At 49.0% G+C, this 23,727-nt stretch overlaps 2 pseudogenes; both read left to right on the top strand.

Annotated features, from left to right (window-relative positions):
* Positions 1-226: 226 nt before the first annotated feature.
* Positions 227-22,027, top strand: LOC101101919 (olfactory receptor 5AP2-like; annotated as a pseudogene).
* On the top strand, positions 7,236-9,541 carry LOC101102176 (olfactory receptor 5AP2-like; annotated as a pseudogene).
* Positions 22,028-23,727: the final 1,700 nt, after the last annotated feature.

The raw sequence follows: 23,727 nt of genomic DNA, 5'->3' as shown, positions 1-23,727 counted from the left end.
CAGTAGATTGTGTTTTCAGCCCCTCCTGAGAACTAAGCCCTCTTCCCTTCAATCTCCTCCTCTAAATTTGCCATCCTCTGGCGTGAGCTTACTCTTCTTTGTCTATTTACTTCCTGGGAGATAGTTGGTCAGCCCTCTCCTCTGCTTTACGTTCTGTAAATCTATAAAAGGGCTTCCCAGGCGGCGCTAGTGGTAAAGACCACGCCTGCCAGTTCAGGAGACATACGAGACGTAGGTTTAATCCCCGGGAGGAGGACACGGCAACCCACTCCGGCAGTCTTGGTGAGAGGATTCTACCGACAGAGGAGGCTGGTGGGCTGCAGCCCATGCCTCTGAGCACAAGGTCTGTAAGAAAACATCTGCTTGACTGATTCTATTTCAAAACAGAGGAGGAAGACACTTAGAGTTAATCCACATTTGGCAAACACTGTCTCATGTGAATCTTCACCATCACCCTCTGCGGTAAGTACTTCATCCCTGTTTTGCAAAGGTAACTGACTCAAGGTTATACAGTTTGTAAAAGTGATGGATCGAGGTTGTCTTAACCTATTTAATAATTGCAAAAGTCATGCTCTTTCTATCTCATTCTCTCCTACCTACCCTCACTTGCATGTAAATTGGTTCCTTTGGGCTCAGACAGGCTGGAAAACCCACACAACCCACACGCACACCTCCACTTCTCTGCATGTACTTGTATAATTTACAGTCAACACTTGGTTATCAGCCTCTGCGGGGAGAGAGCAATTATACTGACTTTCCAAACATAACTCATGTTTGTCTCAGGAACCCACAGGGTAATTTGTTTTTGTAGCAGATTTTCCCCCTAATCACGTTTTCCTCAAGCTAACACTAAGATAAATTTGAACTTTCTAAGTGCCCAGCAATGGCAGGATAAAAGCGGCCGAGCTGAGGAAGGCAAACCCCCAGTGGGGCTTGAGAAGCAGTGCCGTGGGGAGAGCTGTCCACATGACCGTGCCCGCAGGCAGAGTGTCAGCCTACCAGGGCTGCCATGGAAAACACCACAGATTCAGTCACTGAAACAACAGAAGTGTACGTCCTCACGGTTTTGGAGGCTGGATGTCTGAAACCCAGGTGCCATCCGTCGGTTTCTGGGGAAGCCTCTCTCTTCCTGGCTTGTAGACAGTCGCCTTCCTGCCACGTCCGCACACGGCCTCTGCTGTGTCTGCAGACACACAGGGAGAGCAGGACAGAGACGTGCTGCCTCTTCCTCTTCCTGCAAAGACAGTGTTCCTGGGAATTCCGTGGGGATCCCGTGCTTAGCTCTCTGCACTTCCACTGCAGGCGGGGAACAGGCTCGATCTCTGGCCAGGGAACTAAGATCCAGCAGGTTGCACAGAGTGGCCAAAAAATACAAATAAATAAGAAACATCATTCCAATCGGACTAGGGAGCTACCCTTATGAATTCTTTTCACCTGAATCCTTGACTATCTCCCTAATGACACTATCTCCTCATAGAAGATGAAGGCTTCAGTATATGATTTGGGTGGGAGGCGCACAACAGGGACCCTGGACTTGGAAATTAACACAAGTCAACAGAAGGTGAAGAAGGTAAAGGAGGAAGTGAGGGTGAAGCAGAGGAAGAAACAGGTAGCAGCTGTACTTCACTGAGTGTCTGCTGTGCCCGAGGCGGGGCTTTCATAAGTAATGCTGTTTAATCTTCAGGACAAGCATGGAAGTCAGATTCCATTACCCCTCCATTTCTTTTTTTTCAGTTATTATAGTAAATTACACATAACAGTGAGTGAAAGAGGAGAGTGAAAAAGTTGGTTTGAAATTCAACATTCAAAAAAAAAAAGAAACTCAACATTCAGGAAACTAAGATCATGACATCTGGCCGCATCACTTCAGGGCAAGTAGATGGGGAAAGAGTGGAAACAGTGACAGATTTCATTTTGGGGGCTCCAAAATCACTGCAGTTGGTGACTGCAGCCATGAAATTAAAAGATACTTGCTCCTTGGAAGAAAAGTTATGACCAACCTAGACAGCATATTAAAAAGCAGAGACATTACTTTGCCAACAAAGGTCCATCTAGGAAAGGGGCTCAGCCCAGCCTGACCCGCCCCAGACTCACTCTCGTGGAGCTCAGCGTCACCGACTCGTCCTCCAGGGCTGGAGCCCAGGACAGGTCCTCCGTGTCCAGCCAAGGTCCCCTGGGCCCTTTAGTAGAATAGCTGGGAAAACTGGCCTCGATTCCAGCAAGCCCCCACGGGGGAAGACAACGTCCCTTCATTCACAATTCAGAGTCGAGGGAGGACGCGGGTCGGCTCCCTCCTCTCCTTCTGAGTCTCCCTGCAGCCAAGGTGGAACCACAAGCACCAGCTCCTCAAGGAGACCCCAACTTCCTCTGCCTCAGGACCAAAGCACGTGACCAGACTCTGCAGGGGATCATCCCTTCTGCCCTGAGACTGACCCTCCCAGGATCCCAGGAGACGAGCTGGACCCGGTGTATGTCAGGGCCTCCCGGAGCTCTGAGCCTCCACTGCACCTGGGGTCATGGGAGGGCAGAGCCAGCCTGATAGACTGGCAGGACCAGAGGCGGCCTCAGCTTCAGTCCTAAGGGCCGCTCTCTGTTCCCCTGAGCCGGGAGCCCTGCCATCAGCTCTGAGTCCAGAAACAGCTCTAGAGAGAACCCCAAAGACGGGCTGGAGTGAAGTGAGTCTTGGAATGCCCCGCGTGCCTGGTGGGGAGGATCCTGAGTTCCCACTGGCAGTGTGCCAGGTGGGAGCACCACCCGCTGAGGTGGGTGATTGTCCGTCGGAAGTCCTACTGAGTCCCCCACCAGAGCTGGTTCAGAGAGCTGAGGTCGCCTGGTCTCTCCTCCTTTCTCTCCCCCAAATCTGGACGCACCCCACCCCCTACTCTGCCAGCCTGTAGGCATTTCCTGAGACCCCACTGCATTCAGGGGTCCCCAGAAAGCTTGTCCAGCTCCCCATGTTCAGAATGTAACTTGGGGCGGGGTGAAAGGTAACGTGCATCGAGTGTGTGCCCTGCCTCCAGACATGTGCTGAGTCACTGACACTCGCTGTCCCCGCCCTCGCAGAAATGGAGGAGACCGAGGCTCCACAGGGTTGAGTGGCTCTCAAACGCCAGGTCCCCCGACCCTCCTCGCGCGCTTGTTGCCCGGTTAACGCTTGCCGAGGCGGTGAGCTCCCTCCCCAAGCTGTCACCTGTTCCCACCTCCTCCATCGAGCTCCACCTCCCTCAGTTTTCAGAGTCAAGCCCCGTCCCCCGCTTTCCGAAGCCCTCACGGCCTCTCCAATGCTTCCTCCTGCCGAGTGGGCACCCCCCCAACTTCACTCCAGGGTCACGGGGTCAGTTTCTCTCTCAGCAATATTTCAAGTTCCTAAATGACCAAGGCCTGGCTTTATACTATTTTGAACAGTTGTTTAAATACTTTTAAACAAAGGGAATGGTTCAAATAGCTTTTGGTATCAGTCATTGTTCAAATATTTGCTATTCACCTGATACAAAACTCAGAACAGCCTCTGCTTTCAGAAGTTACAGTGTCGGGGGGTAGAAAAACATGGAAACATTGACAAAGCCCTGTTAAGCAATACTTGATGCATCTGTGCGAGTCAGATCACCTGCCAGATTACAGCAGCGCCCAGGAAGGGAGTTCAGCTGGGTGAGGGGCGGGTGGCTAGCAGGGCTGCAGGCAGACTTTGCAGGCTTCATGGAGACATCTGGAGGCTCTTCACTAGCTGAGAGTCTCGAGGTGCAACTCTGAGGCTGGCAGTCAAGGTCATCGTCCTTGAGAATTATTGATAGAGGTGCCTCGGAAGGAATCAAGCATTCATGTGGGACTTGGGACGGGAGTAGCCGATTCGTAGGGAGCATAGTCTGGACCGGGGAAGATGGTAAGACGTGGGGAGCTGGGGAGGAGGACCAGAAACCTCCTTTACTGGGAAGCAGGATGAAGTTCAGCCCAGGCACAGGGCTGGATGTGATGCTTTGTGGCGGGTGGGGTGGGGTGGGAATCAGGCTGTCCTCCTAGGAGAGAAAGAGGAAAATGCTACTTTTCTTTGCGGATCAGAGGCTCTTGGACATTTGGATCTGGACAAAAGTAAACCCCCAAAGTAAGAAAGTTAGAAAGGGAGGTGTGCATATGAAAAATACGTGGGACATCAGGTGGAGAAACAGGAGTCCCAGGCAGGAAGCAGACTTCGCAGGTTAAACTTTAAGGCTGAATCATGCGATAGGATTCCGCCACACCGCCAGGACCCTGACTTCCAGCGATGCATACTGTGACCTTTGCAATAAACAGAAGGTTGCTCTGTGAAGGGCACAGAGTGTTCCAGTGAATTCCTCACGTCCCAGAATCAGGAGATAAGCTGGGGGAGGAAACAGAGGCCTCAGGGCAAGAGTCAAGATTCCTGAAACTGACAGCCCTTCCCGTCTTCAGACCGGGGTGGTGTCCCTTTGGGGATAAGGGAAGACTTTCCAAAGAGCTCATGGGCCAAAAGGAACCAATTTCCAGAGCCGCAGTTCACGCTTTTATGAAAACAGCGTCCCTGAACACACATCTGTAGTCAAGTGCCGCGCTGCTTCCTCGTCTTCCTTTCCGCAGTTGCCCTTCTCCCACTTTCAAGAGGAAATATCCCGCCTGCCAGTAGAAGGCATTTCACCAGCGCACAGAACAGCCAGGTTATCGCAGGCAGGAAAGTAATTCCACAAACAGCTGCTGAAAAAGCAAATGAGTTTCATGACTCTATTTAAACAAACTGATTTTACAAAATGAATGACTATGTGCTAATGAATGAATGAAGCCTAGAAAAATACTTAACTCAGGTGGGAAGCTTTCCGCAGAATGGAGAGAGGGTCTTTCAAGAGTAACAGCTGACTGCTGCCCTGTGAGCCCCTGGAAGCTTGGATGGGGCGGGGGTGAGAGGGAGGTTCAGGACGGAGGCCGCGTGTGTGTGCCTGTGCCAGTCTCATGCTGTATGGCAGAAATAATGCAGCATGGTGGAGCAAGTATCCTCCAGCTAAAAATACATTTTTAAAAATAAAAAACAAAATTAAGAATAATGTTTGGTGACACATCACTCTGTGACGCCCGGCACTGAGAAGGAGCTCAGTGGGTTAAATGACATCACCATAACAAGACTCCTTACGTCCCACTGACTCATTTATGTTAACGAGGTGTCACAGAAACTGCCACTTCCTGCATAACATGTCTGCCAGGGATTACTGCCATGAGTGAACAAGGTACTTAAATAGACCCCTGTGAGCTGGTCAGACTCTCCTAAAGTTGTCTCCTCCAATCAGCCGTGGAGAATCCTTTCCCTGGACACGTCTGGGGGGTTCTCTGTGTGCTGTGTGGGGTTACACTGGCACCAAGATCTGTACCCAGGCAAGAAGTTCCGGGAAGAAGCCCAGAGTCGGAGTCAGGTTGTCAGCACCAGGCCTGACTCCAGGTGTCTTTCATGCACAACCTTGATTTTGCTATCGAGGGATCAGAGGTCTAGAGGGCGGAGAATCGCCCAAGCTAAGAGAACCAGCAGGCCGCAGAGCCAGACCCAGGAGGCAGGTCTCCGTCCGTCCCGTCCACGGCTCTCCCTTCCTCCCCTGTCCCATCACAGCGGGCGGGACAAAGATGAGGCTGACATTCTTCGGTCAAGTTCGACGCTCTTCCCTCCGTGTCCTCTATGCAGGCTGCTAGGCTTGGATGAAGAGGCTGGTGAGGTGTCCCTGGGCTTGGTTTGCAGAACCTTAGCCCAAACTCTCAACGAAGAAGGATTTGAGGAACAGAATAGAGAGGAAAGTGTGGGGAAGAAAGAGAGGACCCCGGGCCTATCCAGTCCTCCTAGGGAGAAATGTCCTGAAGGACTGTCCAGGAAGCCCCAACACACCATGTACAGTCTGACTGGTCTCTGGGGTGACATTTAACTCAGTAGATTCTCGGAGGACAAAACGGTTATGGTATAGACAAGGGGGCGCCCGGAGGATGTTTAAGAACCAGATAGGATGAATAGTCATACGTGCCGTAACATGGGTGAGCCCTGCAAAGACGAAGTGAAAGCAGTCAGGGCCCAAAGACCATAGATTGTGTGAATCCTAGGACATGAAACCTCTAGAGCAGGCAAATTCACAGAGCCAGAAAGTGGATTAATCGTTGCCAAGGGCTGGAGGAAGAGGGAAACAAGAGGTGACTGGTAATGGTTAACAGAGTTTTCTTTCTTTGGTGATGAAAGTGCTCTGCAATGGGTATGAAATGTTAAGAATAGACAAACAGCCACTGGTTTGTACACCATTAAATAGTGAACTTTATGATATGTGAATTACATCGCGATTTAAAAAGGTCAGAATGAGGACATCCCTGGGGCTCCAGAGGTTAAGAATCTGCCTGCCAATGCTGGGGACACAGGTTCAATCCCCGGTTCAGGAAGAGTCCATGTGCCACAGGGCACCTAAGCCCGTGCACCGCAACCACTGAAGCCCAGTGCCTGGAGCCCAGCTCTGCAAGAAGCAAAACCAGTGCCCTAAGTAGCCCACATGCCGCAAGGAGAGAGGAGCCCCGACTCGCCACAACCAGACAGAGCCCGAGCACCACAACGAGGACGCAGCCAAAATAAACACCAGTAACTCTTTAAAAAGCATAGAATGCAGTCATTGTCGAACAGAGTCGTGAGCATTATTTATGGATATACGCACAATCGAGGGGGGAGTGACCTCATGTTTATTGATAACCTGCAGTGTCCCACACATTCGAAGGTTTTAGATTTCTATTTTCATTTCCACCAAAGAGCCTCCTGAGAAGTAGACTTCCTTTCCCTACTTTAAAGATGAGAAAAATAAGCCTTATGAATACAGCTTATGCAAAGAGACAGGGGCAGTTAGCGGCACAGTCAGAACTAAGACAGGTCTGTCTGGCCTCAGCGCCCATGTCCTATCCACTGTGGCGTGACACTTGCCATTATTTCTTTTTCCTAATATTTGTTTATTTGGTTGGCTGTCCCAGGTCTTCGGTGAGGAGGATCTGATCTTTACTTGCAGCATGCAAACACTTAGGGGCAGCCTGTGGGATCTAGTTCCCAGACCAGGATCCGAAACCGGAAGCCCTGTCTTGGAAATGTGAAGCCTTAGCCTGGACCACCAGGGGGCCAGGGACCCCCCCCCCTCCCCCCGCCGTTTCTTCTTCTAAATGAAGACACTCACTTGACGTTCTTCCTCAAAGCACCATGCACATGCACGGGCGGGCACGCTCAGTAACACTGTCTGAGTGATGGTCGGTTGCCACCTCTGCAGAGGACGCCTGGAGAACTAGCCCTTGCCGCTGGAAACTACACCCCCGTCACCCAGTTCATCCTGCTGGGATTCTCCAATGATCCAGACCTCCAGAAGCTTCTCCTTGGAGGCTTCCTGCTCATCTATGTCGTGACCGTGGTGGGCAACCTGGGGATGATGGCGCTCATCCTCACGGACTCCCGCCTCCACCGGCCCATGTACCTCTTTCTCAGCGTCCTCCCTTTCCTTGATGCCTGCTACTCCTCTGTGGTCACACCCTGGCTGCCAGGCGACTTTCTGGCCTCAGGCAGGTCCGTCTCCTTCAAGGGCTGCGTGGTCCAGACGACCTCCTCTGTGATGCCCGCCGCGGCTGAGAGCTTCCTGCTGGCTTCCATGGCCTGCGACCGCTGCACGGCCATCTGCCGACCTCTCCACTGGGCTCCGTCATGACCAGGGCCCCTGTCTCCAGCTGGTGGCTGCTTCCTCACTTTCGGTGGCGCTAATTCTGCTATTGAGACTGGGAATGTCTTTGCCCTGCCTTTCTGTGGGCCCAACCAGGTACCGCACTACTTCTATGACATCCAACCCCTTCTCCGTCAGGCCTGTGCCAACGCAGCCACGGCAGGTATGACCCTCTATACCTTCTCTGCCCTGGCTACCTATCTACCTGCTGCCCTCATCCTCACCTCCCACGGCCTGGGCTTGGTGGCCCCTGGGAGGATGCGCTTGGCAGCTGGGAAGGAGAAGCCCCTCTCCACGTGTGCCTCCCCCTTCCTGGCCTTTGCCATCTCCTACAGCACTGTGATTTCACCTACGTCCAGCCTCGTGGATCCACCGACGACACCAGTGGCCAGGTGGTGTCTGTCTGCTGCACCATCATAACCCCCATGCTCAGCCCCGTCATCTAGAGCCTCCGCAACAAGGAGGTGAAGGAGGCCCTGCAGAGGAAGCTCCAGGTCAATAGCTTTCTCTGCTGAGCCCTGCAAGGCTGTTGGAATGAGGAAGGCATCAGTCAGTTCAGTCACTCGGTCCTGTTCGACTATTTGCAACCTCATGGACTGCAGCATGCCAGGCTTCCCTGTCCATCACCAACTCCCGGAGCTTGCTCAAGCTCATGCCCATTGAGTCGGTGATGCCATCCAACCATTCCATCCTGTCGTCCCCTTCTCCTCCCCCCTTCAATCTTTCCCAGCATCAGGGTCTTTTCTAATGAGTCAGTTCTTGCCGAGAGCTACCCCACATCCGAAGTCAGGGACAGCGGCCCAGAGTGCCAGGCTGTGACGGCGCAGGAATGGCTGGGAGGAGCCACCCCGCATCTGAAGTCAGTGGCGGCCAGGAGAAGCCACCTCGCACCCGAGGCCAGGGGCAGTGACCCTGAGGAGCCACCCCGAGCCCAAGGAGCTCGGCAGCTGGGAGGAGCCACCCACGCCTGAGGCTAAGGTCGGCGGCCAGGAGGAGCAACCCGAGGAGCGGTGGCTGAGCAGGCACAGGAGGGCCTAGAGGAGCTATCCCACATGAAAGGTCAGGAACAGCAGCGGTAAGGAGATACCCCTTATCCAAGGTAAGGAGCAGCGGCTGTGCTTTGCTGGAGCAGCCGTGAAGAGATACCCCACGCTCAAGGTAAGAGAAACCCAAGTAAGATGATAGGTGCTACAAGAGGGCATCAGAGGGCAGACACACTGAAACCATACTCACAGAAAACTAGTCCATCTAATCACACTAGGACCACAGCCTTGTCTAACTCACTGAAACCAAGCCATGCCTGCGGGGCAATCCAAGATGGGCGGATCATGGTGGAGAGGTCTGACAGAATGTGGTCCACTGGAGAAGGAAATGGCAAGCCACTTCAGTATTCTTGCCTTGAGAACCCCATGAACAGTATGAAAAGCCAAAAGGATAGGATACCGAAAGAGGAACTCCCCAGGTCAGTAGGTGCCCAATATGCTACTGGAGATCAGTGGAGAAATGACTCCAGAAACAATGAAGGGATGGAGCCAAAGCAAAAACAATACCCAGCTGTGGGTGTGACTGGTGATAGAAGCAAGGTCTGATGCTGTGAAGAGCAATATTGCATAGGAACCTGGAATGTCAGGTCCATGAATCAAGGCAAATTGGGAGTGGACAAACAGGAGATGGCAAGGGTGAACGTCGACATTCTAGGAATCAGCGAACTAAAATGAACTGGAATGGGTGAATTTAACTCAGATGACCGTTATATCTACTACTGTGGGCAGGAATCCCTCAGAAGAAATGGAGTAGCCATCATGGTCAACAAAAGAGTCCGAAATGCAGTACTTGGATGCAGTCTCAAAACGACAGAATGATCTCTGTTCGTCTCCAAGGCAAACCATTCAATATCACAGTTATCCAAGTCTATGCCCCAACCAGTAACACTGAAGAAGCTGAAGTTGAACGGTTTTATGAAGACCTACAAGACCTTTTAGAACTAACACCCAAAAAAGATGTCCTTTTCATTATAGGGGACTGGAATGCAAAAGTAGGAAGTCAAGAAACACCTGGAGTAACAGAAAAATTTGGCCTGGGAATGCGGAATGAAGCAGGGCAAAGACTAATAGAGTTTTGCCAAGAAAATGCACTGGTCATAGCAAACACCCTCTTCCAACAACACACGAGAAGACTCTACACATAGACATCACCAGATGGTCAACACCAAAATCAGATTGATTATATTCTTTGCAGCCAAATATGGAAAAGCTCTATACAGTCAACAAAAACGAGACCAGGAGCTGAACGTGGCTCAGATCATGAACTCCTTATTACCAAATTCAGACTTAAATTGAAGAAAACAGGGAAACTGCTAGACCATTTAGGTATGACCTAAATCAAATCCCTTCTGATTATACAGTGGAAGTGAGAAATAGATTTAAGGGCCTAGATCTCATAGATAGAGTGCCTGATGAACTATGGAATGAGGTTCGTGACGTTGTACAGGAGACAGGGATCAAGACCATCCCCATGGAAAAGACATGCAAAAAAGCAAAATGGCTGTCTGGGGAAGCCTTACAAATAGCTGTGAAAAGAAGAGAGGCGAAAAGCAAAGGAGAAAAGGAAAGATATAAGCATCTAAATGCAGAGTTCCAAAGAATAGCAAGAAGAGATAAGAAAGCCTTCTTCAGCGATCAATGCAAAGAAATAGAGGAAAACAACAGAATGGGAAAGACTAGAGATCTCTTCAAGAAAACTAGAGATACCAAGGGAACATTTCATGCAAAGATGGGCTCGATAAAGGACAGAAATGGTATGGACCTAACAGAAGCAGAAGATATTAAGAAGAGGTGGCAAGAATACATGGAAGAACTGTACAAAAAAGATCTTCAGGACCCAGATAATCATGATGATGTGATCACTAATCTAGAGCCAGACATCTTGGAATGTGAAGTCAAGTGGGCCTTAGAAAGCATCACTACAAACAAAGCTAGTGGAGGTGATGGAATTCCAATTGAGCTGTTTCAAATCCTGAAAGATGATGCTGTGAAAGTGCTGCACTCAATATGGCAGCAAATTTGGAAAACTCAGCAGTGGCCACAGGACTGGAGAAGGTCAGTTTTCATTCCAATCCCTAGGAAAGGCAATGCCAAAGAATGCTCAAACTACCGCACAATTGCACTCATCTCACATGCTAGTAAAGTAATGCTCAAAATCCTCTAAGCCAGGCTTCAGCAATACGTGAACTATGAACTCCCTAATGTTCAAGCTGGTTTTAGAAAAGGCAGAGGAACCAGAGATCAAATTGCCAACATCCGCTGGATCATGGAAAAAGCAAGAGAGTTCCAGAAAAACATCTATTTCTGCTTTATTGACGATGCCAAAGCCTTTGACTGTGTGGATCACAATAAACTGTGGAAAATTCTGGAAAAAAATGGGAATTCCAGACCACCTAACCTGCCTCTTGAGAGATCTGTATGCAGGTCAGGAAGCAACAGTTAGAACTGGACATGGAACAACAGACTGGTTCCAAATAGGAAAAGGAGCACGTCAAGGCTGTCTATTGTCACCCTGCTTATTTAACTTATATGCAGAGTACATCATGAGAAACACTGGACTGTAAGAAGCACAAGCTGGAATCAAGATTGCCGGGAGAAATATCAATAACTTCAGATATGCAGATGACACCACCCTTATGGCAGAAAGTGAAGAGGAGCTAAAAAGCCTCTTGATGAAAGTGAAAGAGGAGAGCAAAAATGTTGGCTTAAAGCTCAACATTCAGAAAACGAAGATCATGGCATCCAGTCCCATCACTTCATGGGAAATAGATGGAGAAACAGTGGAAACAGTGTCAGACTTTATTTTTGAGGCTCCAAAATCACTGCAGATGGTGACTGCAGCCATGAAATTAAAAGACGCTTACTCCTTGGAAGAAAAGTTATGACCAACCTAGATAGCATATTCAAAAGCAGAGACATTACTTTGCCGACTAAGGTCCATCTAATCAAGGCTATGGTTTTTCCAGTAGTCATGTATGGATGTGAGAGTTGGACTGTGAAGAAGGCTGAGCACTGAAGAATTGATGCTTTTGAACTGTGGTGTTGGAGAAGACTCTTGAGAGCCCCTTGGACTGCAAGGAGATCCAACCAGTCCATTCCAAAGGAGATCAGCGCTGGGATTTCTTTGGAAGGAATGATGCTGAAGCTGAAACTCCAGTACTTTGGCCACCTCATGCGAAGAGTTGACTCATTGGAAAAGACTCTGATGCTGGGAGGGATTGGGGGCAGGAGGAGAAGGGGACGACCGAGGATGAGATGGCTGGGTGGCATCACAGACTTGATGGACGTGCATCTGAGTGAACTCCGGGAGTTGGTGATGGACAGGGAGGTCTGGCGTGCTGCGATTCATGGGGTCACAAAGAGTCAGACACGACTGTGCAACTCAACTGAACTGAACTGAACTGAACTGAACTTTGGCCAAAGTATTGGAGTTTCAGCTCCAGCATCAGTCCTTCCAATGAATATTCAGGACTGATTTCCTTTAGGATGGACTGGCTGGATGTCCTTGCAGTCCAAGCGACTCTCATGAGTCTTCCCCAACACCACAGTTCAAAAGCATCAATTCTTCGGTGCTCAGCTTTCTTTATAGTCCAACTCTCACATCCATACGTGACTACTGGAAAAACCATAGCTTTGACTACATGGACCTTTGTTGGCAAAGTAATGTCTCTGCTTTTTAATATGCTGTCTAGGTTGGTCATAGCTTTTCTTCTAAGGAGCAAGCGTCTTTTAATTTCATGGCTGCAGTCACCATCTGCAGTGATTTTGGAGCTCCCACAAATTAAGTCTCTCTCTGTTTCCACTGTTTCCCCATCTATTTGCCATGAAGTGATGGGACCGGGGAGGCAAATCATACAAAGAATTGATCCGACCAAGAGCAGCCTGGTTTTGGAGGAGGTGGTAGAAGTAAGAGAGAAACACAAATACCATACTTGGTGCAGAGCACCGCAGCTGTAAAGTAGCTCAGTATCCATTCACATATTGAATCTCTGCCATCATCTGTGAGGGAGCCATGTGGAGATGACCTCATTTTACAAATGAAGGGTATGTGACTCAGTAAAAGTGAATTAACTTCCTGAAGCCACGCAGCTGATGAGAGAGTGAGAATTCAGCATCAGGAAGTTTGCATCAAAACCAGATATTTCAATTACACCATGATCACAAGTCAGGTCTCTTATTGGCGGCTCATCATGTCTCCCCGGGGACCTCAGACCAGGAGCAGCACAATCTTCTGGTTTTCCCCAGGTTTAGAGACGTGGGTTGGCTCCAGTGACTCATGCTTTCCTGCTGGTCCTAAAGGAAAGAGGACAGGTCAGAAGTGTCCTTTACATCTTACCGCTGCTGCATGTGATAAGCTGTCCCCTTAAATAAAACCTCAGGATCAAGAGAGAACTCTCCTCACACCCCTGCTTCCTAGCCAGAAGTATGTACATGTGTGAATGTGAGAGAGGAGATCTAAGCAGTTACAGCATTATATAAGATACTGTGCTTCAGGATACTGACTCAAAAAAGTTATATTTGGCCTAAGCATCTTTAAATGTGCGTGTAATATGGTGAGTATAGGTGTTTTAGGGAATCACAGAAATGAAGACGCTGAACCTGACGTAATTTAAGGTTGAATGCTGGACTGGATGGCAAGCTCTTAAACTAATGAAAATTCTTAACCTGGAGAGAGTTGGCTTCATTCTGAGATGTTTGGATCATGCAAAGGATTTTTTCACATCTATCTTAAGGATGTTACTCTAAATTTAGAAAATCTTACTATATAAATAGGCTTATCACAGCATCATCTTTGAAAACAAAAAGTTAGAAGAAATCTAAATGTTCAAATGTTCCAATACTTTGGCCCCCTGATGCGAAGAGCCAATTCATTGGAAAAGACCCTGATGCTGGGAAAGATTGAGGGCAGGAGGAGAAGAGGGCCAAAGGGGATGACATGGTTGGATGGCATCACTAAATCAATGGTCATGAGTTTGAGAAAATTTGGGAGATAATGAAGGACAGAGAAGCCTAGTGTGGGGCAGTCCATGGGGTCACAAGCAGTCAGACCCAACCTAGAGACTCAACAGTAACAACACCTTAAATTGACTCAATGCGATATGTCAAATAGATTTCAATTTGGAAAACAAAATTAGGATTCAAAGGTTCAAACATGTACAAATCAGACAGTATGATAAATTAATTGAGATTTACCTCTCATCCAGCTTCAACAATTAGCAATTTATAGCATCTCTACCATCAGCACTCCTCTGATGCAACTTAAAAAATTATGTTAAAATACATTATAACATAGATTACATTAAAAGTTAAAATGTGAAAGAATCATACAGGACATCTATGTACCCTTTAGACTCACCAACTGTTTATATTTTGCCCCATTACATATACATACTTGTACATATGTACATACATGTACATAATACATACATAAAATATTAATGTGTGCCTGTCTGTGCTCAGTCATGTCAGACTCTGCAACCCCACGGACTGTAGCCGGCCAGGCTCCACTGTCCATGGAATTTTCCATGCAAGAATATTGGAGTCGGTTGCCATTTCCTACTCCACATTAAATATTAATTATATAATTCATTCCAAACCTTTATCACTAAATTCTTCAGTGAGAAGTTCCTAGGAATAGCCCATACAGTTATCAAAACTGGGATATTTTGCAGTGATATAGCACTGTTATCTAATCCACAGTTCATATTTTGATTTGTCGATTCTGTCCAAAATGTCTTTTATATTTTTCCCTGTGCATACACTCAGATAATTTTAAACAAAATCCCTATGTTTTATCATTTCCTGCTACTTCATCTTATGAATGCATGTGTCCTCTTTTTCACGCTGATGCCTAGACTTTGCTCCCGGTCTTTCCACTGGGAAACCCAGGCCTGACTCAGAGCTCTGCTGCACCACCGCATCTCAGTCAGGAGTACACATGGACAGATGCCCAGTACTTCTCTTCAGCTCAGACACTCAGGATTCCAGAACCTCCACCACCCCCACTCCAGGAGCCTCAGCTGAGCCATCAAGGGACAGGCTCAGGGGAGCAGTGTCAGCCAACAAATAGAGAGGAGGCCCTCCCCCACCCCCACAAGCAGAGCCAGAGAGAGGGAAAGAGGGGGAAGCCTCACCTGGTCCCACCACAAGCAGAGTCAGAGAGAGGAAAAGAGGGGGAAGCCTCACCTGGGAGATGATCTGAGTGCATTTTTCCTCCTGGCTAACCATTCCCTTGGTTCCTCCTTACGCCCATTGGCATTTCCTGTGTTTAAACACTAGCTTCACTTCTGAAACTACAGTTTCTCAATTGCTAATATAGATAAACCACCCATTCTGTTAACAAGGCTCCCAGTGCCTCCTTGGATGAGTCCCTGGTGGCTGATGCCAGGAGAGCTTCCCAGAGAGGGTCAGGCCCCAGGATGCCTGCCCCAGGGCGCCCACCCCTTCAGGGCTCCAGCGCCGCTGGGACACAGGAACAGGAAGGAAAGGGGCTCAGCCCGGCCTGACCCACCCTAGACTCACTCTCGTGGAGCTCAGCGTCACCGACTCGTCCCCCAGGGTTGGAGCCCAGGGCAGGTCCTCCGTGTCCAGCCAAGGTCCCCTGGGCCCTTTAGTAGAATAGCTGGGAAAACTGGCCTCCAGATTCCAGCAAGCCCCCACGGGGGAAGACAACGTCCCTTCATTCACAATTCAGAGTCGAGGGAGGACGCGGGACTGCTCCCTCCTCTCCTTCTGAGTCTCCCTGCGGCCAATGTGGAACCACAAGCGCCAGCTCCTCAAGGAGACCCCAACTTCCTCAGCCTCAGGACCAAAGCACGTGACCAGACTCTGCAGGGGATCATCCCTGCTGCCCTGAGACTGACCCTCCCAGGATCCCAGGAGACGAGCTGGTCCCGGTATGTGTCAGGGCCTCCCAGAGCTCTGAGCCTCCACTGCACCTGGGGTCATGAGAGGGCAGAGCCAGCCTGATAAACTGGCAGGACCAGAGGCGGCCTCAGCTTCAGTCCTGAGGGCCACTCTCTGTTCCCCTGAGCCGGGAGCCCTGCCATCAGCTCTGAGTCCAGAAACAGCTCTAGAGAGAACCCCGAAGACATGGGCTGGAGTGAAGTGAGTCTTGGAATGCCCCGCGTGCCTGGTGGGGAGGATCCTGAGTTCCCACTGGAGATATGCCAGGTGGGAGCACCACCCACTGAGGTGGATGATTGTCCGTCAAAGTCCTACTGAGTCCCCCACCAGAGCTGGTTCAGAGAGCTGAGGTCCCCTCCTCTCTCCTCCTTCTCTTCCCCAAATCAGGATGCACCCCACCCCCTACTGTGCCAGCCTGTAGGCATTTCCTGAGACCCCACTGCATTCAGGGGTCTGGGACTATCCCTTCCAGCCCCCGACTCACTACATGTTCATAATCTAATAGGGTGGGATGAAAGTTAATGTGTCTACCCTGTTTCTGGAAGTGTGCTAAATATGCTGACACATATTATCTTCCCATCCAAATAGATACTGAGAAAACTGCAGCTCAGAGTCACTCTTGGCAATGCACTTTGCCCAGTAAATGTTTACCGAGGAGGGTAATTCCCACTTCCAGGCTGGCACACACCCTCATCTCCTCCATCAACCCCAGGTTCAGCAGTTTTGAATGTCCAGCCCTGTCCCTCCCCTTTCTGAATACCTTGCGGGTCACTTACAAGGATTCCTACTGCAGAGTGGTCACCAGGCAACCTCACTTCTGTCTCATGAGGGTCAGTTTGTCTCTCAACAGTATTTCAAGATCCTAAATGACCCAAGCCACGTTTGATGCTCTTTCGAACAGTAGTTGCTTGAATACTATTGAACAACACCAATTGTTTAAATACTTTTGGGTAACGGTAATTGTTCAATTTGCTATTTACTTGATAAACACAAAACTTAGAGCAGCATCTGCTCTCAGAAGTTGCAATGAAAGAGGGGAAAAAAAAAAAAAAACAGTGAGGGGCAGGAGGAAGACTTGGAAACGTTGACCAAGCCCTGTTAATAGTCTAAGTGCATGCATATGAGTCAAATCCAACCTCCAGCTTACAACAGCAGACAGAGGGAATGATCAGGGCAAGGGGAGGCTAGCTCACAGGGCTGAGAGCCGACGCCTCAGGCTCACGGAGGAAATCCGGAGAGCCTCAGAGTGCGTCTGCAAGGCTGTTAGTCAAGGTCATCATGACTGAGGAGCCTCTGCAAGAATCAAGTGCTCATCTCAGAGCTGGGATGGGCGTAGTAAGTTAGGAGGGAACCTAGCCTGTCTGGGCTGGGGGATGATGATAAGAGGTGAGGAGCTGGGCAGGAGGACCAAGAAGTTTCATTTATTGAAGCGCAGGATCAAGGAACTCAGCCAAAACCTAATACTGGATGTGACCGTGTGCCTGTCTGTGAGGCCCAGGGAGTCCAGCTGTCATCCCAGGAGAGAAAAGGAAAACCATTAGTATTCACTGTGGGCCAGACACTCACGGACATTTTCATTTGGCAAAATAGTTGGAAAAGGGAAAGAGAATATGAAGAATACCTGGTATTTTTCAACTGGCATAGAGGGAAGGAAGCGTCAAGGTTGATCCCCGGGACAGGATTCTGCCCCCAGGACCCTGGCTCTCAGCGCTGCACATTGCGACCTGTCTGTGCAGACACAGCACAGGAGAATCGGGAGGTGACCTCACATTTATCCTCTACTTCGTTCCAAATATTCAGAGGACTTCACTCTCCATTTTTTTTCATCAAGGCCGCAGAGAAATCCTGACTAGATGTACCTTCTCTATTTCACAGGGGAGAAAAATCAGGCTCGTGGATGAAGCTTGTCCAAGCAGACACAGCCGGTCAGCGCCACTGTCAGAATCAAGACTCGGTCTGTCTGGCTTCACAGCGCAGCTCCTGCCCACTGTGGCATGGCACATCCTGCTCTCCCCTTTCATGGCGTTTATTTGCTTGTCTGACTGTGCTCTGCCTGCATTGCAGCCTGTGAGATCTAGTTCCCTGACCAGGATCCGAAACCAGACCCCCTGCCTTGGAAACGAGAAGTCTTAGCCACTGGACCACCAGGTAAGTCCCCCCATTTCTTCCTGAAGCAGATTATACCCACTTGGTTGCCGGGATCCAGCCCCGGCAGATCCAGGGTAATTTGAAGCGGGGACGGAGTCAGCGAGGAAAAACTTATTTATTTAGAAATATAAAGAGTGATTAGGAAAGAGTAGTGTAGTAGGAAAATTAGTGGAGAAAAGAGGCTGAATAACTTGGTTTACGTGGAAAACCAATAAAGTTCCAAGACAAGGAACTTGCACCATCTACGTAGGCCACCGGCGCCCACTTGAATAGCAGAGGGTGCCCCGCCTTGGGCTCCCTCTCGCGCGGGTCTTAAAAGCCAGGGCAAATAAGTAGACACAGTGAGCCTCCATGATCCAGATGGGAATTCAGCCAGAAAAGGGAGAAAAGAACAACATGGGGAAACCAAGCATCGGTGCCAGACCTACAACTTTATTTTCAAAAGTAGCTTATATACCCCAAGTTGTACATAAAAAAATAGTGGAATATGCAGAGTTATGCAGGGGCAGCAGTCCTGACCGTTATAGAGACCAGGCTTTCCTCTTGCATACCTCCCTGTATACAAAAGGTCCCAGGTGGTTTTACGTCATTTTCTGGCCAGGGGGCCTGTTAACATTTTTATGGCTCTTTTCCTAGATAAATGTCTATCAATCAGAAAACTCTTTTTCCCTTGAAGTGTTTTTTCTTTAATCTGCATCACCCTCAAAATACTAAATAAAGTTACATTCCTGTAGAACAAAGGTGCAGTGGGTTATAACAAAGAAAGTACTTAACTCAAAGCTCTAATGTTGCTAATACCAGGGCTACCACCTGTTTTTTCTACATACCAACTATATCAACAAATACAAGATATGAAAACTTGGCAGCAAGTATTGGCTCAACAAATGAAACCCTTAATCAGTCCTATTCTAATGATTTTGACTCCTCGGAGGCCCCTACATTCCTAGGATGTTTTAAGCTTCCTGTGCCTCTCGTGGTTGGGAGGCTGCAAACAATCACATGCGCAGCTGTAAGAGTCTGGCAGGCAGGCTAGAAAGCCATCAGAGGGGTTTTGGGATTGAAACACTCTTATTATGCCCAGGAGACATTATCTAAAGGCTCTAAATTAACTTTTTCCAGAAAAAGGTGGTGGGGGGACAGCCCCCTGTTAATGTCAGAAGAGTAGGTGGAAAGCATAACACAGTAAAGCAGACAGACTCTGGTTTAGGGGGGTAGATGCTTGGGAACAGGGGGTCTCCTGAGGCTCGATCCCGCCTTTGCGTAAGCTGAGCCTCCTTCCTCATGACGTTTACCACGGGCGGAGTTCCTCACACTGGCTCCCGGCACTTGGTATTCTTCCTCATTGTGCCTTGCACGGGCAGGCACGCTCAGTAACCCTGTCTGAGTGATGGTCGGTTGCCACCTCTGCAGAGGACGCCTCGAGAACTAGCCCTTGCCACTGGAAACTACACCCCCGTCACCCAGTTCATCCTGCTGGGATTCTCCAATGCTCCAGACCTCCAGAAGCTTCTCCTTGGAGGCTTCCTGCTCATCTATGTCATGACCGTGGTGGGAAACCTGGGGATGATGGCCCTCATCCTCACGGACTCCCGCCTCCACCGGCCCATGTACCTCTTTCTCAGCGTCCTTCCTTTCCTTGATACCTGCTACTCCTCTGTGGTCACACCCCGGCTGCTGGGCAACTTTCTGGCCTCAGGCAGGTCCGTCTCCTTCAAGGGCTGCGTGGTCCAGACGGCCTTCTCTGTGATGCCCGCCGCGGCTGAGAGCTTCCTGCTGGCTTCCGTGGCCTGCGACCACTGCACGGCCATCTGCCGACCTCTCCACTGGGCTCCGTCATGACCAGGGCCCCTGTCTCCAGCTGGTGGCTGCTTCCTCGCTTTCGGTGGTGCTAATTCTGCTATTGAGACTGGGAATGTCTTTGCCCTGCCTTTCTGTGGGCCCAACCAGGTACTGCACTACTTCTGTGACATCCAACCCCTTCTCCGTCGGGCCTGTGCCAACACAGCCACGGCAGGTATGACCCTCTATACCTTCTCTGCCCTGGCTACCTATCTACTTGCTGCCCTCATCCTCACCTCCCACGTTCTGGTCTTGGTGCCCCCTGGGAGGATGTGCTAGGCAGCTGGGAAGGAGAAGCCCCTCTCCACGTGTGCCTCCCCCTTCCTGGCCTTTGCCATCTCCTACAGCACTGTGATTTCACCTACGTCCAGCCTCGTGGATCCACCGACGACACCAGTGGCCAGGTGGTGTCTGTCTGCTGCACCATCATAACCCCCACGCTCAGCCCCGTCATCTAGAGCCTCCACAACAAGGAGGTGAAGGAGGCCCTGCAGAGGAAGCTCCTGCTAAACCCTGCGAGGTTGTTGGTTGGCAAGAGGAAGGCACAGCATCTTCCAAATCACATAAAGAATTGATCTAACCAAGAGCAGCCTGGTTTGGAGGAGGTGGTAGAAGTAAGAGAGAAACACAAATACCATCCTTGGTGCAGAGCACCACAGCTGTAAAGTAGCTCAGTATCCATTCACATATTGAATCTCTGCCATCATCTGTGAGGGAGCCATGTGGAGATGACCTCATTTTACAAATGAAGGGTATGTGACTCAGTAAAAGTGAATTAACTTCCTGAAGCCACGCAGCTGGTGAGAGAGTGAGAATTCAGCATCAGGAAGTTTGCATCAAAACCAGATATTTCAATTACACCACGATCACAAGTCAGGTCTCTTATTGGCGGCTCATCATGACTCCCAGGAGACCTCAGACCAGGGGCAGCACGATCTTCTGGTTTTCCCCAGGTTTAGAGACGTGGGTTGGCTCCAGTGACTCATGCTTTCCTGCTGGTCCTAAAGGAAAGAGGACAGGTCAGAAGTGTCCTTTACATCTTACCGCTGCTGCATGTGATAAGCTGTCCCCTTAAATAAAACCTCAGGATCAAGAGAGAACTCTCCTCAGTTTCCTCATACATCTGTTTTCTAGCTGGAAGTCTGTATGTGTCTCAGAATTCTCAGGGGTCTGCATGTGTGAGTGAGAGAGAGAGAGGGAGATCAATGCAATTATAGTATTCTATAAGACGCTGCACTTTGGGAGAGGGTATATATATATTTGACCTAAACGTCTTTAAGTGTACCTGTAATATGGTGGTGCATGTGTTCCAGAGAACACACAAATGAAGAAGCCAGACCTGACTCAATTCAAGGCTGAACAGCTGACTGAAAGATAAGCTCTTAAACTAAGGCAAAGACTTCACCTGGCCTGCGTGAGCCTCACTCTAGATGTGGGGATCATCAGTGAGCGTTTTTCAGGTCTCTCTTAAGGACGTTATTCTAAATATAAAAATCTTACTCTGCGTGCGTGCTAAGATGCTTCAGTTGTGTTGGATTCTTTGCAACCCTATGGCCCACAGCCCACCAGGCCCCTCTGTCCATGGCATTCTCCAGGCAATAATGCTGGAGTGGGTCGCCATGCCCTCCCCCAGGGGAGCTTCCTGACCCAGGGGTTGAAGCAGTGTCTCTTAAGACTCTGCCTTGGCAAGGGGTTCTTTACCCCTAGTGCCACCTGGGAAGTGCAAATCTTACTATACAGGTAGCTTTATCACAGCATCACTTTTCAAAGCAAGAAACTAGAAGAAACCTACATGTTCAAATACTTCAGTCCTTTGGCCACCTGATGCAAACAGCCGATTCATTGGAAAAGACCCTGATGCTGGGAAAGATTGAGGGCAGGAGGAGAAGGGGACGACAGAGGATGAGATGGGTGGATGGCATCACCATCTCAATGGACATGGGTTTGAGCAAGCTCCAGGAAATAGTGAAGGACAGGGAAGCCTGGCATGCTGCAGTCCACAGGGTCACAAACACAAAGAGTCGGACTTGTTAAGCAACAACAACAACAAATGTTCAAAGGAGGAAACCAGTTAAGAGATTTCCCCCACCCCCAATGGATTACGATGTAACAAGTAAATGTTATACTTGTGAAGATGACATAATACATGGAAAACAGCAGGTCAGAACATCTACTGTGTAATGGTAACTATGAGATAAAAACAAGTAGAAAAAACCTGGCAGGAGCACACAAAAGCGTAAATGAGGATTGTTCTAGAGTGGCAGCACAATGGGAAAGTCTTTTTCTGTCTTTCTCAAAAACTTTACAAAACTTACTTAATGAACATATTCAATTTTGACATTTTATTCTAAAAATGACTCATTAAAAATTCCTTTCAGGCAAGCTAAGTATGACGATTTCTTACTTTTGTCTCCCTCCAGAAAATAAATATTTACTAAATTCCTCCTATGTTCTACATTCCTTTAAATAATAAACCACGTTTTTAGTACAGGTCAGCAACTAAGGTCAGGACTAGAACATTAGGGTGAAAAGACTTGTTAAAAATTCATATAATTCCCTCAGCTGTAAAAATATACAGGAAGCAGTTAGGTACGACACAGTGTGGTAGGCCCTACCTAGATTAACAGTCAGAACATGTATTAGCCAGATAGTTTATGCCACAGTAACAAATAAACCCCACAAGGTAACTCAGCACCACAAAGGCTTTTTCCTGCACTGAACTGGAGAGAGATCACGGACTCTCCAGGGCAACCTTTATCCACCCATCAGTCCTCAAGCCTCTTCATTCGACAGTGCCATCATCTCAATCTCAAAGTGCCTGCCAAGATTTTAATACTGAGGGAAGCAATCAAGAAGGCCATGAAGAGTGCTTTCAATAACCTGGCCTGAGGTTGGCTCACATCAATTCAACCACTTATGGCTTTAAGATAACCGCAAAGAGACTGGGAAATACAACCTTCTTAGTTCAGACATAGGAAAACTAAATGAGATCTTACGAACACCTAGCTTCGCCTCTCACTGGCCAGTTATGCAGCTGATTACACCATCATCCATACGGAGTTCTAAAACATCACCAGATTATATCTGAAATAAACTGCCGGCTAACTCTTTCTTCTACATAATTGAGGTGGACTTAGGGTGTGTGCTTAGTTGCTCAGTCGTGTCCAGCTCTCTGTGACCCCATGGACTGTCGCCCACCAGGCCCCTCTGTCCATGGAGATTCTCCAGGGAAGAATACTGGAGTGGGTTGCCATGCCCTCCTCCAGGGGGACCTTCCCAACCCAGGGATTGCGCCCAGGTTTCCCACATTGCAGGAGGATTCGTTACCTCTGAGCCACCAGGGAAGCCCAAGGATTCTAGAGTGAGTACCCTATTCCTTCTCCAGGGGATCTTCCTGACCCAGGAATTGAACCAGGGTCTCCTGCATTCCAGGCAGATTCTTTACCAGCTGAGCCACCAGGGAAGCCTGTTTCTTAGGGTGGAAATGTTTGAACATCCTTTGCTGTGCTGAACTACCTCTGCTGAGTCTTTCATACTCTAAGTTCATAATAGTAAAACTGACAAGCAGTAAAACTGACGCTGAGGCCAGCTGGCTGGCTGTGGCCTGAATCTCGAGGTCATAGTTCTCTTCAACTCTAAAACTGTAGCACAGGGCATGCATACACTGAGGTTTCGTCACTAAGTCCTGTCTGACTCTTTTGTGACCCCATGGACTGCTAGCCCGCCAGGCTCCTCTGTCCGTGGGATATTCCAGGCAAGACTACTGGAGTGGGTTGCCATTTCCTGCTCCAGGGGATCTTCCCCACCCGGGGATCGAACTTGCATTTCCCGCATTGGCAGGCAGATTCTCTACCACTGAGACACCTGGGAAGCAGATGCTTCTTAGACAAGGCTTAAATGTGACAATATATATGCAAAATTTAACTAAAAATAAAATATTATCAGTGGGGCAACTTTCCTTAAAATTACATAATAAATACATACTAAAGGCCAAGAATACAACTGAATACCAATGAAGGCTTTAATGACTACTCTTTTGTTCTGAAGCTCTTAAACATAATGAAGTCCAAGCCTTAGCTAAT

The sequence above is a fragment of the Ovis aries genome, chromosome 15 (assembly GCF_016772045.2).
Source record: "Ovis aries strain OAR_USU_Benz2616 breed Rambouillet chromosome 15, ARS-UI_Ramb_v3.0, whole genome shotgun sequence".
In the NCBI taxonomy this organism is placed as follows: domain Eukaryota; kingdom Metazoa; phylum Chordata; class Mammalia; order Artiodactyla; family Bovidae; genus Ovis; species Ovis aries.
This window is presented reverse-complemented; position numbering and strand designations above follow the sequence as displayed.